At 36.1% G+C, this 17,757-nt stretch overlaps 1 protein-coding gene and 1 long non-coding RNA gene across 2 annotated transcripts in view; one reads left to right on the top strand and one right to left on the bottom strand.

The window, feature by feature from the left end:
- The window catches only part of LOC122022340 (mannose-specific lectin-like), an 84,371-nt gene that overhangs the window by 51,765 nt on the left and 14,849 nt on the right, over positions 1-17,757 (top strand). The gene's annotated exons all lie outside the window — the stretch shown is intronic.
- On the bottom strand, positions 14,389-14,923 carry LOC122022341. The gene is made up of 3 exons (XR_006122952.1): positions 14,806-14,923; positions 14,676-14,736; positions 14,389-14,423 (listed from the first exon to the last, which is right to left on the bottom strand). It is a non-coding gene; the product is annotated as an uncharacterized LOC122022341 (long non-coding RNA).

The raw sequence follows: 17,757 nt of genomic DNA on the forward strand, positions 1-17,757 counted from the left end.
CGCGACGGCCACGTCGTCATCTACGGCAGCCCTATATTTACGATCCCCAACGATGAACCCACGAACAGGAAGATCGCCATGGTGACTAAAAAATAGTTGCCTTCACCACGAAGGATGCATGGGTAGCTATTAAATAAAAGCGAATAAATTGAAGCGAGGCATAAATAATAATTAGCTAGCTACATGGTGGCATAGCACGTAGCCTCGTTGTTCTGGTGTACGTAACTACTGTTAAGTTGGTGTGAGTCGATCACCTTAATTATCTATCTGCTCTGCCTTTTTTTAGTTGAATTGCATTGAAAAAAGAAAAATAATTAATTAAAGAAATCTAATAGTACACATATATAAATTGAAAAAATAAAATTATAAGGTAGAATCTAATTAACCAATTCCAGCTTTGATAATATGAAACAATATTATTCGCTAATGTTTGAGATTTTGGAGGAGAAGGTTTTTTTATTTTAAATTTTAGAGATCATCTAGAGAATAATTTAAAAATAGTGGATACTATCATCCTAAAGATATATATATATATAGTGTATCATCCTCTCTCGACTTCTATCTGTGTATGTGTATATGTATATTATATATATATAATATTAATTTATTTATTAAAAAATAAGAAAAAAATAAAGCTCATAATTATATATCGAGTTCGATCTTAACTCAATTCTACCAGCCAGCTTGAGCTAGTTTGAACTTGAATTGAATTAGTATTAGTCGAGCCGAGTTCAAGTGTAGTCTGACTCGAGTCGAGGTTATTTACAACCCTAAATGGTAGTTTCGATCGTGCCTACACAGGCAGTACAGGAACATGACACAAAGAGGTTGCCATGTATGCACTCTCGGATGGGCCCCATTGGCCCTCTTGTGTCACGTAGGATTGAAACAAGCAACAAAGAGAATGTTATGATCATTTACTTTCTTCCCCGACACATTACCCTTAGAAGTGGATACCCACTCTCTTTCAAATATCTTTTTAATAAAAATAAGTTCAAATACTACGGCTGAGAAAATTATATTGTAGTAGTTATTGGTTAGTAGCTGCTAGCTAAATATATTTGTTGAGTGAACTTTAAGAGGTTATAATTTTTGACGTAGATTAAACCATGAGATGCACAATATATCAAATCGAACCTCATTCAGATATCTTCAATTTGATATATTATGTATTATATGATTAATCCAGAATCAAAAATTATGATCTCTCAAATTTACTCAACAAATATATTATAGCAGCTACTGATTAGTAGCTGCTACAACACAATTTTCTCTGTTGTAGTAGCTACTAACCAGTAGCTGCTACAACATAGTTTTTCCTATGTTGTTGTAGTATCTATGAACCAGTAGCTAATACAACAGAGAAAATTATGTTGTCACAGTTATTGGTTAGTAGTTGCTACAATATATTTGTTGAGTGAACTTTGAGAGGTCATAATTTTTTACTCTAATTAAACTATAAGACATACAATATATCAAATCAAAGCTAATTCAAAGATCTTCAATTTCTATATTGTGCATTATATGATTTATCTATAATCAAAAGTTATGACATCTCAAAGTTTACTTGACAAACACATTGTAGTAGCTAATAACCAGTAGTTGCTACAACACAAATTTCTCTGTTGTAGCAGCTACTAACCAGTAGCTTCTACAATATAGTTTTTCCTATGTTGTTGCAGCATCTACAAACTAGTAGCTGCTACAACAAAGGAAATTGTATTATAGCAGCTATTGGTTACTAGCTGCTACAACGTGTTTACCGAGTGAACTTTGAAATATAATAACTTTTGACTCGGATTAAATCATAAGATGCAAAATATATTAATTCAAAGTCCATTTAGAGATCTTCAATTTGATATATTGTGAATTATATGGTTCATCCAGAATCAAAAGTTATGACATCTCAAAGTTTACTCGATAAACACATTGTAGCAGCTGTTAATTAGTAGTTGCTACAACATAATTTTCTCTATTGTAATAACTACTAGCAAGTAGCTGCTACAACATAGTATTTCTTATGTTATTATAGCATCTATGAACCAGAAACTGATACAATAAAGAAAATTATGTTGTAGCAGCTAGTGGTTAGTAGCTATTACAATGTATTTGTTGAGTAAATTTTAAGAAATTGTAACTTTTGACATAAATTGAATCATGAGACATATAATATATCAAATCGAAGCTCATTTAGAGATCTTCAATTTGATATATTGTGCATTATATGATTCTGTTGGTAGTTTTGAGAGTATGAAACAGAAACAAAATAATGCGGTAACCACTCACAGTGATCTCCCGAAGATATCGCAACTGAAGACGCCGCCGGTCAACGAAGAGGTTGCCGCTGTCGGAAGCACGATCACGGAGCAACCGGAAAGTACTTCAAGGTTCACGAGCCAAATCTCAGCCGTTGGATGTTCTCCTTTGCTCGCACACGATTACCTCACGGCTACGCTCTCTGATCACCTTCGCAACACCAGTCGCTCGCACCCACTCTTCTCCTCTTTGGATATGTGCTTGGACGTTGCTTTTATAGGAAGCCTGAGGAAGACGAAGGGGAAAGGACGCCTCTTCGTCTCCTTGGCGTTTGCAGCAAAGGGAGTAACGAAGGGGAACCCTTCGTCTCCAGTAACGCCTCACATCTCCCACTCGTCCAAGTTAATCCATATGGTCACATAGACCTGTTGGTTGCTACTCGGAAAGCCTAGAGGTTCCACTGTACAAAAATTTTGTACAAAGGTCTGAACCTTTTCCTAGCTACCATGTGTTCTTTTAAATTAAATTTTGGATCGCCTGCGGAACTTAACACGTTTGATCCAAAACTTAATCTATTTGTTCTTTTAGGTTTTGACTTGGATCTCCTGCGGAACTTAACACGTTCGACCCAAATCACCTTAAGTTATTAATTTCATTAAATATTAATTTCCATAATTGGTTCCTAGTACTGACGTGGCGAGGCACATGGCCTTCTTGGATATGGGAGCAACCACCACCGACTAGACAAAACCTTTTATAGAAATCTAATATTTAATTTCCTAAAATAACTTTAGGTTAACCGAAAAGAACAATCAAATCACAAGGAAAAATAAAACAAAAGAACACAACTTCGAAAAACATATTCGAAATACTAGAATCGTAAGCCTCTTGTATTTGGTATTATTTCCAAAAATAACTAGTATGATGCGGAAAGAAAAAATACTAGTTATACCTTTTAGAAAGACCTCTTGATCTTCTACCGTATTCCTCTTCTAACCTCGGACGTTGTGTGGGCAACGATCTTCCGAGATGAGAATCCACCAAAGCACCTTCTTCTCCTTTCTTCAAGTTTCGGCCAAGCACAAAGCTTCCAAAAGATGAAGATCTTTTTCCACCAACCAAGCTCCAAGGGATACAAGCTTTCTCTCCTTCTTCTTCTTCTCCAAGTAGTATCCGACCACCACAAGAGCTCCAAGCAAATAGAGAAGGTTCGGCCACCACCAAGAGGAAGAGAGGAAGAGAGGTTGGCCGGCCACAACACCAAGGAAAAGAGGGAGAGAAATAATAGAGGTTGTTCACCATGAAGCCTTCTCTACCCCCTCTTTTATAATCCTTGGTCTTGGCGAATAAGGAAAATTTAATAAAAATTTCCTTAATTCTTTTTCCATTGAAAAGGAAAAATTATTTAATTAAAAACAATTTTCTTTCTCAATTCTATTTGGCCGGCCACACCAAAGCTACAAACAAGGAGAGTTTTAATTAATTAAAACTTCCTAATTTGTCTCCAGAAATTTATAAAATTTCTCCAATAATTTAATCCCTTCATGATTGGTTTAAAAAGGAAATTTAATAAATTAAAATCTTTCTTTTAAACATGTGGATAAAAAGAAAGTTATCTCTAAAAATTAAAATCTCTTTTAATCTACAAATAAGGAAAGATATCAAATCTTTTCTCAATCTTTTGTAGAAACTAATAAAAGAGAATTATTAATTTTAAACTTTCTTTAAATCATGAACATGGTTAAAAGGAAAGTTTTCTTAAAATTTAAAATCCTCCTTTAATCAACAAATAAGGAAAGATTTCAAATTTTAAACTCTCTTTTAAACATGTAGATGATTTACAAATAAGGAAAGTTTTTACCAAAAATTAAAACCATCCTTTTAAACTACAAATAAGGAAAGAGATTAATCTCTTCTCTTAATCTTTGGTAGAAAGCTATAAAAGGAAATTTTTAATTTTTAAACTCTCTTTTAAAATCATGATATCCACATAAGAAATAATTTTAATAAAAATCCTTTTTAATATTCTAGTGGCCGGCCACCTAAGCTTGGGACCCAAGCTTTGGCCGGCCGCCTACATGACTCATCCACTTGATCTTGGCCGGCCCTAGCTTGGGTTCCAAGCTAGCTTGGCCGGCCCCATTGGATGGGTAAGAAGGTGGGTATGCGGTGGGTATAAATCTCTATATACTAGAGGCTACGATAGGGACCGAGAGGAGGAATTGGTTTTGGTCTCCCGATGCATCCCGTGTTCGCCCCGAACATACAACTTAATTTCATCAATAATAATTCATTCCACTAAAGAACTATTATTGAACTACCTCACCAATCCCAAATTACATTTTGGGCTCCTTCTTATTATGAGCGTGTTAGTCTCCCTGTGTTTAAGATATCGAATGTCCACTAATTAAGTGAGTTACTGACAACTCATTTAATTAATATCTAAGTCCAAGAGTAGTACCACTCAACCTTATTATCATGTCGGACTAAGTCCACCTGCAGGGTTTAACATGACAATCCTTATGAGCTCCTCTTGAGGACATTATCAACCTAATATCTCTAGGACACAGTTTCCTTCTATAATCAACAACACACACTATAAGTGATACCATTTCCCAACTTATCGGGTTTATTGATTTATCGAACTAAATCTCACCCATTGATAAATTAAAGAAATAAATATCAAATATATGTGCTTGTTATTATATTAGGATTAAGAGCACACACTTCCATAATAACTGAGGTCTTTATTCTTTTATAAAGTCAGTATAAAAGGAACGACCTCAAATAGTCCTACTCAATACACTCTAAGTGTACTAGTGTAATACCTAATTACACTACGACCTTCCAATGGTTTGTTCCTTTCCATCTTGGTCGTGAGCTACTGTTTATAATTTATAAGGAACCGATAACATGATCTTCTGTATGTGACACCACACACCATGTTATCTACAATATAAATTAATTGAGCAACTACATTTATCATAAATGTAGACATTTGACCAATGCGATTCTTATTTCTAGATTAATGTTTATACCAAAAGCTAGGCTTTTAGTATACACTCTAACAAGACCATGTTAGTCACATAGACTACAAGGTGATCATGACACAAAGACCAAAGTGAAATTAGTCACAAAGACTAAATAAGTCACGTAGATTTTATGAGGATCAAGTCACAAAGACCAGAGCAAAATTTAGTCACAAAGACCAAATAAGTCACGAAGACTTTATGAGGATCAAGTCACAAAGACCAGAGCAAAATTTAGTCACAAAGACCAAACAAGAACATCTATTCCATACATTAGGGAAAATGGTTCGTGCGACAGCAAGCACAGTGAGCATTCAATTGCTAAGAAGTTTGTCACACCTTACTTAGCTGGTCCTTAGAACGAATCAGAGACTTAAATGTCCATAGAATGAATCAAAGACATAAATGGCTTGCCTTTACCCCAGATTAAATTATTTACATTATTATGAACATCTCTAATCCCTCATATTGACCATATGTCAAGAGCATGTTCAACATCTCCAATCAAACAAATTATTCACAATTACATTTTATATACTGAACTAAAAATGTAACGGGCACCAGTGAATAAATGTCACAGATGTAAATCAATCTTAATATTCCTTTTTATCTAGAATCTATTCATTCTAATCAGTCACTTTCCGAGTTATACTCCATAGACCGAATCATCTATAGCCAATAGGAAACATGCTAAAGTAGCAGACACTGATCATAATTTCAAGTAGACAGCTAAATAGTCACTTAGGATAAAATCGAGATTAACTTATAATCTCAAGGGTTTCACATAGTAGAGAAGCAGGGATCCATTCTCCTACTACCCTTCTTGTCGCCATAACACATGTGGTATGAATCACATGCTACGATGTTATTCTCTTTACCAAAAAGAGTGCATGTTTTTCCAAAATTTAACATCGTATAGATTTCGATCTAGACATTCCTAATGTCTAATCCTGAATTCAACATATGAATTCTAATCTGGCCTCAAGCAGATTCAGTAAATGGTGGGTGCATTTACTCCAATCATTACACAAATGATCTCATCTTGACACAAATATCAAGGCGACCTTAACTTATGGGTATGTCTCTATTCACAGCTACATAAGTTGTCCCATAAGTAACGGTCTTACATCTATTTGTACTTAACAAATAGAGATGATTGTCCATGTGAGTGGACCAATCCAATCTACCAACATGCTTATCGAGACTTTTATTCGAATGTAACAAAGACATATACACTGAATAGATCATGGCATTTTTCATTTATCAAAATGTCTTTACAATTGTTACAATCTTCGAAGTCCCAAAGACTTCATATGACCATGAAATGACTCTTTAGTCAACGACTTAGTAAAAGGATCAGCAAACATATTTCGTGTAGGGATGTACTCAAGAATCACCTTTTTCTTGTCAACAATATCCCTTACAAAATAATATTTAATTTCTATATGCTTGCCTTTGCTGTGATATTTGGGATCCTTGGAAAAAGCTATTGCAGCTTGACTGTCACAGTACACAGTAACAGGACTCCCACTATGCTCAGCAATCTTTAGATGCTTTAGGCACCTTCTTAACCAGACAGCCTCTTGCACAGCCGCTGCACAAGCTACATACTTAGCTTCCATTGTCGACAAGGCTACACAAGCCTGCTTCTTGCTGTTCCATGAGATGGCGCCATCATTCAGCAAGAAGGCATAGCCAGATGTGAATTTTTTGTCATCAAGGTCCCCTGCCCAATGCATTTGTGTAGCCATTTAGGTTCATTTCTGATCCTTGGAAATAGAGGCAATAATCAGTTGTTCCTTTAAGATATCTGAATATCCTCTTCACCACTTTCCAGTGTTTCGATCCTGGGTTTGACTGGAAACGACTAACTAAGCCAACAACATAGCTTATATCAGGACGAGTACATAACATAGTGTACATCAAACTACCAATAGCACTGGCATATGGTTTCTTCTTCATTTTGGCTATTTCCTCAGGAGTCTTGGGATATATATTTTTGCTAAAGACAGTACCTTTCGCTATAGGCGTCTGTTCAACGTTGCAATCTGACATATTGAAGTGTTGCAGCATCTTAGTGATATAAACTTCTTGAGACAAACCCAAAAGCCTCTTTGATCGGTCTCTAACGATCTTCACTCCTAAGATGTACTCTACTTCTCCCATATCTATTATGTCAAATTGTGATGAAAGCCAACTTTTGACTTTTATCACACACTTTATGTCACTTTCAGCTATTAGCATATCATCAACATATAATGATAAAATAACGAACTTTCCTTTTTTCCTTTCTTAGGTAAATACAATGATCCTCATTGACCATTTCGAAACCATAAGATAATATTACTTCATTAAATCTTATGTTCCATTGTCTTGACACTTGCTTTAGCCCATATATAGACTTCCGAAGTCTACATACTCTTTTCTCTTGGCCTTCAGCAACATAACCTTCTGGTTGTACCATATAGATTTCTTCGTCAAGATTACCATTAAGGAAAGCCGTTTTTACATCCATCTGATGTAATTCCATGTCATATTGTGGTACTATAGCTAGGATGACACGTATTGACACAAACTTCACAACTGGGGAGAATGTCTCTTCAAAGTCAATACCCTCCATTTGGGTATATCCTTTTGCAACCAATCGAGCTTTGTATCGATTAATCGATCCATCTGCTTTCCTCTTTACTTTGAGAATCCACTTATTCCCAATAGTCATTCGGCCCGGAAGAAGATCGACTAAATCCCAAACTTGATTCTTTCTCATTGACTCCATTTTTTCATCCATTGCAACTTTTCATTCTTTTCTAACTGAGCTGCTCAAAGCTTCCTCGAACTCAGTTTCAAGAAAAGTAGCATCTATTGACTCTATTTCAGAGATGGTTTCATCTTGTCCCTCACCAATAAAAACATAACCCTTAGAAGTCTCAGAGTACCTTATAAAGATACACTTTTTACCTCTGGATCCTAATTTTTCATATTCGTGAGTCTTATCATGAACGTAGGCAGCTAACCCCCAAGGTCTCAGATTACTTAAATCCAGCTTTTTGCCTGTCCAACATTCATGTGGGGTAGATGAAACTGACTTTGAAGATACTTTGTTAAGTATATAGGTCGCAACTAATAATGCATCTCCCCAATAGGAGATTGGCAAATTAGCCTGTGCCATCATGGACCTAACCATTTCAAGAAGAGTCCTATTTCTTCATTCAGCAACCGCATTTTGCTGTGGAGTTCCAGGGACAGTTAGCTGTCTAATAATCCCTTTCTCATTACACATTTTCTTGAACTGATCAGATAAATATTCTCTTCCACGGCCAGTGCGCAAGGTTTTAACCTTACATTCCAATTGATTCTCAACTTCATTCAAGTAACAAATAAAGCAATCCAATGTCTCAGATTTGTGAGAAATCAAATATACATGACCAAAACGTGTGAAGTCACCGATAAATGTAATGAAATAAGAACTCTCATTTCTAGCCTTCATATTCATTGGACCACAAATATCTGAATGAATTAATTACAATGGTGATTCAGCCCTAATAGTCTTACCAAATGGTTTTCTAGTCGTCTTTCCCTCAAGACAATGCTCACATATAGACAAGTTAATCTTAGCATGAGTGCCTAATAGGCCCTCCTTAGCTAATCTATTCATTCGTTCTTGTCCTATATGCCCCAATCTAGCATGTCAAATTTCATCATTTACATCAACATTACTAGTAAGAGCAATGTTTGAAAAACAACCATCATTATTATTTGGTTCCACATCAAGAACCATAAAACCACTTGTTACACAACCATACCCAATTAACACAGAGTTAATTTGAAGTTCCACACAACGACTATAAAAATTTACATTGTAACCTAAATCAAGAAGACAAATGACGGAAACCAGATTCCGTCGAATATCAGGATCGTACAGGACATCATGTAGAAACAAGGTGCCTCCACCACGTAGGTTGAGCTTGCAAGTGTCAATTCCTTTGACTTCAATTCTTGCATTGTTTCCTACATATATCTATTTGTTGCCAGCTGGTACCTGACGATACTCCACATATGTAGCTCGATCACGAGCTACGTGGTTCGTTGCTCCTGAATCTATAATTCACAAAGGATACGAATAAGCTAACAACACTGTACTTGCAACATATTGCTCGTGGAAAGAAGACAAAAATGGATCTACCTTTTTAGGCTCAGTACAATCCCGAGCAAAATGACCTTTCTTGCCACAGTTGAAGCAAGTCAACCTTCTCTTAGATTTTTGTCCATATTTCTTTCCTTTCTTCTTGATTTGGTTTTTCGCAGCAACAACATTAGCCTCCTTTCCTTTCCCCTTTCCTTTCTTAAACCACTTGTTCTTATTCTTGGAACCAAAACCTTCAGCTACAAAAGCTTGACCCGAAATCCTTGCGGATTCAATCCTCTCCGCCTCAAGTTCCACATGGCGTGAGACATCAGTGAAAGTCTTGATACTCTCACTATGGGTCAGGTTCTGTTTCATCATTTCCCAAGAATCAGGAAGGGAACGGATAACTGCCTGAACCTGTTGTTCATCAGTCAACGTATAACCAACAGTCTTAAGCTCTCGAATCATGTTACCCATCTCCCTGAGATGTTGGGCCATGGTAACATTCGAGCGCTTTTTACAGCTATCAAACTTTATAGTTAGCTGACGGAGCTTACTCAGACTGACTCCACTGTACTTCTCTCTAAGGGCTACCCAGACAGCATGAGCCAATGGTAATGGCTCATACTCAAATACCAGGTCATCCACCATTGAACTAATCAATATACCCTTAGCAATGGAGTCCTTCATTTTCCATGCCTTATAGGCGTCAAGGTCACGTATGTTCTGTGCTGTAGAACCATCAATCGGTTCCTCCATGATTTGATTTACAGCCTCTAGAACTTCTTGTTCCTCAAGAACGTATTGTATTTTGAGGTGCCAGATTTTGTAGTTATCCCCATATAATTTCTCACCCTTATTGAGTTCATCTATGATGTTTTTTTTGTTGCCATGATCTACATAAATAAACAAATTATTTATTATTTTAGTGTAATTCATATATGTGCAATTATTTATTGACTCAGTGTAAATTATAGTTAGTTTACAAAATCAAGTGATAACATTGTTTCCACTCATCATTGGTATGTTCTAATCTAATCAACATTGATCAATTATATTACACACATCCCATCTAATGAACGAATCATTTTTCATATGAATTAATCATATGGATATATGAACTAATCATATCATAAAATGAACTAATCATTTCCAAGTTAGTTAACATAAAACTTGTGTATTTATTTGCTAACAATAGTCTGCGTTGTTAGTGTGTGTAAGAGGTTTTTCCGCCTTCACCAAAAGAGATTCTTAGTGAGCTTTCTGTTGGTACAATATTCCTTAGGTCAAGGTTGACCAAGTTGACTGAGCTTGGACTGAGTCATGCTCGAGTCTTGATGTTTGGGTTTCAATGTTTGACAATACATGTAAACAACACATGGAGATTGCAGGTGCAATTGTTCATGTGGGGAGATTGTGAAGAAGAGTCAAGTAGGTCAAGATTGACTGGATACTTGACTGGAAAGTCCTGGTGAGTAAAGCCAGGCAGAAGGGAAGTCCTGGTGAGTGAAGCCAGGCAGAAAGAAAGTCCTGGTGAGTGAAGCCAGGCAGATTGGAAGTCAGATTGGAAGTCCTGGTGAGTGAAGCTAGGCAGATTGAAAGTCCTGGTGAGTGAAGCCAGGCAATTAAGAAAAGTCCAAGTAGGTCAAAGTTTTGACCGGATACTTGGCACGAGGAAATCCAGGTGGATCAAGGTTGATCGGACACCTGGTGGTGAAAGTATAAGTAGGTCAAAGGGATTGACTGGATACTTGGCACGAGGAGGAAAAGTCCAAGTAGGTCAAAGGGATTGACTGAATACTTGGCACAAAGAAAAGTCCAAGTGGGTCAAAGGGATTGACCGGACACTTGGTGAGTGAGTTCTAGCAGGTCAAGGGTGACCGGATGCTAGGCATGATGTACCAACATGTCATAGGCGACCGGATGTTGGTTTAGGGGGCTTTAGATTTTATTTTGGGCAAAATCAAGGAGATGGATCGATCAGCCGATCAATTGGGTCATGCCAAATCAATCGATCGATCTATTAGGTGAGTCCCCGCGACAAGCTTCCTCCCAATCGATCGGTGGATCGATTGGGAGAGGCTCGCAATCATACAGAACAACGCTGGATCAATCAGCCGATCGATCCAGAGCTCCCAATCGATTGGGAGGTGCGATTCAGCACAATAAGCCCTGGATCGATCAGTGAATCGATCCAGGCATTTCCCGAGAGCACAGAGGCGCTCTGGATCGATTGACCGATCGATCCAAAGCCTCCCCGATCGATTGGGATCCGACCGTTGGCGCTGGATAAAGTCGTTGGCGTGCGATCCAATCGATCTTAGAGCAGTGTTTCCAAGGTCAAGAGGCATCCCAAGCAAGAGGAAGAAGCTAGCTAGGGTTTATTGTACACAATCTTGTAAGATTTACTTGTATTTGCTTCTTCTTCTCTTCTTGTTTGTTGTGTGAGTTTGTAAAGGCTTCTCCACCTTCGGTAGTTACCGTAAAGGAGTGTTTTCATAGTGGAGAGTGCTCGTATGTGTGGATCCTTGGATTAGTCACCTCATCTTGAGGTGGATACCAAGTAAATCATTTTTGTTAGCGTTGTATGTTTTGTTTCTTGTATTTCCGCTGTATATCATTGAAGAAACAAGAAACAAAGAGCACGAGGAGCACGACGAGCTATTCACCCCCCCCCCCTCTAGCTACATATTTGGTCCCAACACTTTCATCTGCCTTAGATTAACAACCATCCCGGTTGTAACCAAGTAAATTCTGAGTCTCTTTCTTTTAGTTTCGTATTGTTTATTTTTATGTTATTGTTGCTAATCTAAGTCGAAAGATGAGAAAGGTAATGTGTTTTAGTGTTTCATGCAACTCAACCCTCTCCAGCCGACCTACTCGGTCCTATAAGTGATATCAGAACCTAACAACTTCAGGAGGACTAATCGTCGAACGAAGCACATGAGATGGTCAGACCAAGCATATACCCACCAAAGTTTGAGGGGGAGTTCGCGAGCTAGAAAAAAGAGAATGGAAGTATTTTTCAAAACAGACTTCAATTTATTATTAATAATGAAATTTGATTTTGAAGTACCCAAGGGCAAGGAAAAGTTTCAATAGACGAAGATGATTTTAAAGAAGATGATTTTCAAGACATGTTTACTGATTTAAGAAATGCAGAAAATATCAATACCATTAAGCCTCAATTAGATGATATTAATGAAAACATGAATGCAAATGATATTAGAGGAAGTTATTACTCAATGTTTGAAGAAGCACAAAAAGAGTTGTATTACACTTGTACTAATTTTTCTATATTCAGTTTTTTGGTCAAGTTAATGCATGTGAATGTGTTAAATGGTTGGAGTAATAAATCTTTTGATATGTTACTTCAGTTATTGCAAGAGACATTTCCCAAATCGAATTTGATTCCAAACTCTCATTATGAAGTAAAGAAAATGTTAAAAGAGTTAGAATTGGCATATGAGAAGATATATGCATGTAAGAATGATTGTATATTATTTTGGGGTGAGCATGAGAATAAGGATACATGTCTGGTGTGCAAGAAGCCTAGATACAAGTATGATGGGATGAATAAAAAAAGAATGCTCAGAAAATTCTTCAATATTTTCCTTTGAAGCCCAGACTTAAGCGATTATTTATTGCAAAACATACAACAAAAGATATGAGATGACATAAAGAAAAATGGGTTGAAATTGATGGTGTATTAAGGCATCTAGCAGATAGTGAATCACAGAAAGAATTTGACATATCACCTGAAATATTTGCTAGTGATCCATGAAATATTCGCTTAGGGTTCACTATAGACAGTTTTAATCCGTTTGAAAATATGTCAAATGCTTATAGTATGTGGCTCGTTATACTTGTAAATTATAATTTGTCACCATTGAAAATGATGAAGGCACACTACAAGAAAAACCCTCATAGACATCGGTTTTCCACCGCTGTCTATTACAAAATTGATCGATGTCTATGAAGGCGATGTAAAAGGTCTGCTATTTTAGACATCGGTTTATAACCGGTGTAGTATCACTTAATGACATTGATTTTCGAATCAGTTATAAACCGGTGTAGTATCACTTAACGACACTGTTTCAACAACGGTGTAAAACCGATGTAATATTAGTTAATGACACCGATTTTAGCAGCGGTGGAAAATCGATGTAATTTCAGTATTGTTTAACGACACAGATTCGATTTCTGAAACAGTGAAAACCCGATATTATACAAACAAGTCAATATCCATATAATCAACATTTAAATATTATTCTTACAACATAAAAAGATAATAGATATTATACACATCAAGTCCGTATCCATAAATTACATAAATATTTTTCTTACAACAGTATCCATAAAATACACAAATATTCTTTTTACAACATCAAAAGGTGTAATAGATATTGTACACATCAAGGTAGTATCCACAATTTACATTCCATGCAAATGCATGGATCATCCAAAGTTTTCAAAAATCAAATACCTTTCCTGCTCAAATGTAATCTAGCATGCATTCAGCCCACTCGAACTGCACTTCATCAATTTCAACTCTGGAATACTTGAGATTTGTAAACTGTAAAAACACATAAATAATATATTAGTAAACCAAGACCAAAAATCATAGTTGAAAGAGAGAAGAGAAGTCCGTTTTAGACCAAACAAATGGTATGCTGCAACTTAACTTAAGAAGACCGTTTCCACAACCTCCAGATTCCTTGGATGGGCAAGGAATGTTGCTTCCATGATTCTTAGCCTTGCTATCAGACTCAACGGTGGATAAAGATGAGTTATCTGGTCGCTCTCCTGTGGAACATCTCCGTCTTTTCCCAACAATTTCTCTGATGACATACTTCTTTGCCCTCTGTCTCCTACCAGCCTTGGAGGAATCAATTGTAGGTGTCTGAGAAGCAGTTCCCTTTACTATCTTTACGCAACAATCTAAGCAAAGTTTGTAAGAGCAATTTGAGCAGCTTTTGTGAAAATCCACTAGTGAAGTCCTGCAATAATTACTGGTTCCAAGGGAGAAACAAGAAAAGAAAACAATATCAATCAAGTGAACATTTTAATGCATGATGAGACGATAACAAAGAACAGAATATGACCTAAAAATTAGAACTTGCTAAAGCAAAATAGAGGCACAAGTTTACAAATGACCATCTAAGAAACAGGGTCAGGACACATTATTCAGTTATTATGTCCATGATTTCAGAAACATAGCAAATTACGAAATTCTCAGAGGTGTTACAGATGTGAAGACATACCAGTTAACAAGCTCATTGTGAGGCTCATATACTCGAAGAAGTACACCAGAAAATCCACCTTCTGGATGATAGATCGATCAAGAGGATATCTAACTGGAGGAAGAAACTAGGAAATTGTTTTGAAGCTTACCTTGATCCCCTTGCTTTACTTCCAGCTCATTTAATTGGTTCTGATAGATATGTTTCAGCAAGGGAAGCAATTCAGATATCAAGCTATATGTGTGCTCCTTATTATTAAACTTGTTTTGTAACCATTTGCTAGTTCCTGAAGATGATACAAATTGCATATGCATATAAAAGTTCTAGACTAGTATGAAAGTTGACAGAAACCGTCTCTAACTTAACAATAATTGGCTAGGAAGTTAACCTTATGCCAGTCTTCTTTTGCTCCAAGAGGAGAACAAGTCGGACAATCCAATTGTTCATGACTAACAGGGTAGACAGTTGTCACATCGACAAGACAAATCTCATTACTATCGGCATGCTCAGTCTTCCTATGCTCTTGAACAATTTCAAGATCCTGAAGATCACATAAATGGAAACTTTCATGACAAAACATTCTCAGAGTAAATAATGTTCATAAAACTTTGCATGTTAAAAGTAAGTAAACCTTATAACCATCTTTAGCTGGACTTCTAGAATATGCTTTGCAATCACAACAGTCGCGACAAACAAGACAAGCAATCTTTACCTCCTTTTCAAACATACCAGAGTACCTTGACAATACAAACTAAATCAGATAAACAGAAGTAGTTTTTTTTTTATGTATAAGATCCTATATCACTGATATCAAGATGTTCAAGTCTAAAAAGGATATGTGATTCACATCCTGTTTCCACAACATCAAAAAGCTAAAAGAGAAAAATAAATCAAAAGCATTTTGCCAATATGGTTCAATTCTCTTCCTGTAGACAATGCATGCCATTTGAAATTTAATCACAAACAGGGTGGATATACAAACAAGATCACAATTCAAGCCATTGGATGTGAATATAGTAACAGCAATATAGCTCAACCACAATGAAACTTCACCAAAATAACAAAAGCAATCTAGCTCAACTCACAGTGAAACTTATACTCATAAGACAAAAAGGTAATTTAATAATATCAAAATCAAACCAAATCATGAGAAAAGGCTCAAATAAGATTAAAGCATAATTAAGATTAACCCAAACCTAAAATTAACTTGGATTCATCCTACAATAAATCAAAATTGATCTAAAAATCTCTACTGAAAGTCCTAATCCAAGTGTACCTTGAGTGACCCTCCATAATGATAATCCATTCAAATCGAAGCTTCTCATACTAAGGAATATAACAGAACCTGCAAACTGAATCCAAAATAAATAAACTATTTGGTATTCAATTTAGGGAGTAAGAGTTCACAATTCAGCCTAATGACATAACTAGCCCATCAAGGGATACAGTGTGTGATTATATCCACTGTAGAATTTATATGCTTTCAGGACCAAGAGATACCAATTGCAAAACTAATCGGGTAGGCTGGAAACCTAAAGCCATGCTTCCCAGATGGCCGAAAGTTTAACAATAAAAATTTGTTTATATGTACCAATATATTGAAGTTTCATCGACTTTAATCTAGTAACACACACAATAGGTAACAGCTTGTAGGACACATTTTGGTATAAATTAATGGGTGTCAATGAAAGAAATCTTTTTGTCTTTGTGAAATGTTAATAATATGATTGGTTAGCTTATGAAGATTCACAGGATTTCATTAACTTATGAAGTTGTTACGAAATCTCCCAGTTGCAGAAGCTTAGCTAGGCCAAGTATTCACACAGAACTTGTTATATTAGCAACACACTAACTAAGATGATAGTATGAGGGTGCCAATAGGAAATGCATTTATGTTAGGGAACTTACTTTTAGTTACTAAAGACAGTGAGTAACATGTAAATCTCGATAATAAGTTGTGAGATGCACAAATTCTGTTATTCACTAATGTGGTATAAAAGGAAGCTTTTGACATGGATTCATGATCGATTATCATTTGAAAATTCTGAGTATTACCTTTCAAATTCCTGCATAATAAGATAATAATCACAGGATAATAGCATTAGTATAGCAAAAGGAAATAAATTTAGTTTAGACAATTTAAGTTTTTGGTGCTGAAATACGGAATAGGTAATAGCTTGTAGGACACATATATTCTGCTATTGACTGAAGCAATAAGCTTTTGCCTTGGAAGCTGTTATGATTGGTTATCATTTGAAATTCACAGTATTGTTTTCCAGTTCCTGCATAATCAAATGTAAATATATTAGATAATGCAAGAGTCCAATTGAGAGAATGTCGTCGATGTAAAATCTGTGTACAAAACAAGAAAATTTCATGAACTTTCACAAAAAAAATGTTACATTTGCAACATCACCACGCCACAAAGAAAGTGATGCATACGAACTTTCAAATTCAAAATAATAGTAAAAGGACAACTATAGATGCTTTTCTTCTCAATGCATGTAGACATCCACACCAAATGCACAAGAATGAGTAATGATCAGTCTTTTTCCTTGTCCAATTACATGATGTGGCACCACCCAATTTTTTAGGTTTATTTAGTAGTAAGGAAAAACCAGCATGCAAGGAGGATCTAAAATCAACAAACATATGAAAAATAGAACCTGTGATCTCTTTGTGAAGACTTGATAAGAAGACAATCAAAGTCTGAGAAAGTGAAATCAATAAGTCACAGATCCATGCAATGAACTTGCAGGACAATTAGAACAATACAGTTACATTAATGAGAAAGCATTTTTATGCCATCATCAAAATCCATAGCAGACAACTGCCTAGTGTATTAGATTCTTTGCAACTTTGACAAACACACTCATAATTGCATTAAAGAGAAAGCGGACAGTAGGAATTCGGTAATGCATACTTGATACATAAAAATGTTGCAACCAATGAAAACAATACAAAGCATGCATGACAGCAAGGATACATTTTCCAGCATCTGAAGGAACAAGTCTCATTTCAGTGATTTTTGACAACACCAAATCACCATTTATTTCTGAATATGAGTCTTCGGACTCCTCTTCATCATCCTCATCACCCGTCT

Source organism: Zingiber officinale, chromosome 9B, assembly GCF_018446385.1.
Source record: "Zingiber officinale cultivar Zhangliang chromosome 9B, Zo_v1.1, whole genome shotgun sequence".
NCBI classification, from domain to species: Eukaryota; Viridiplantae; Streptophyta; class Magnoliopsida; order Zingiberales; family Zingiberaceae; genus Zingiber; species Zingiber officinale.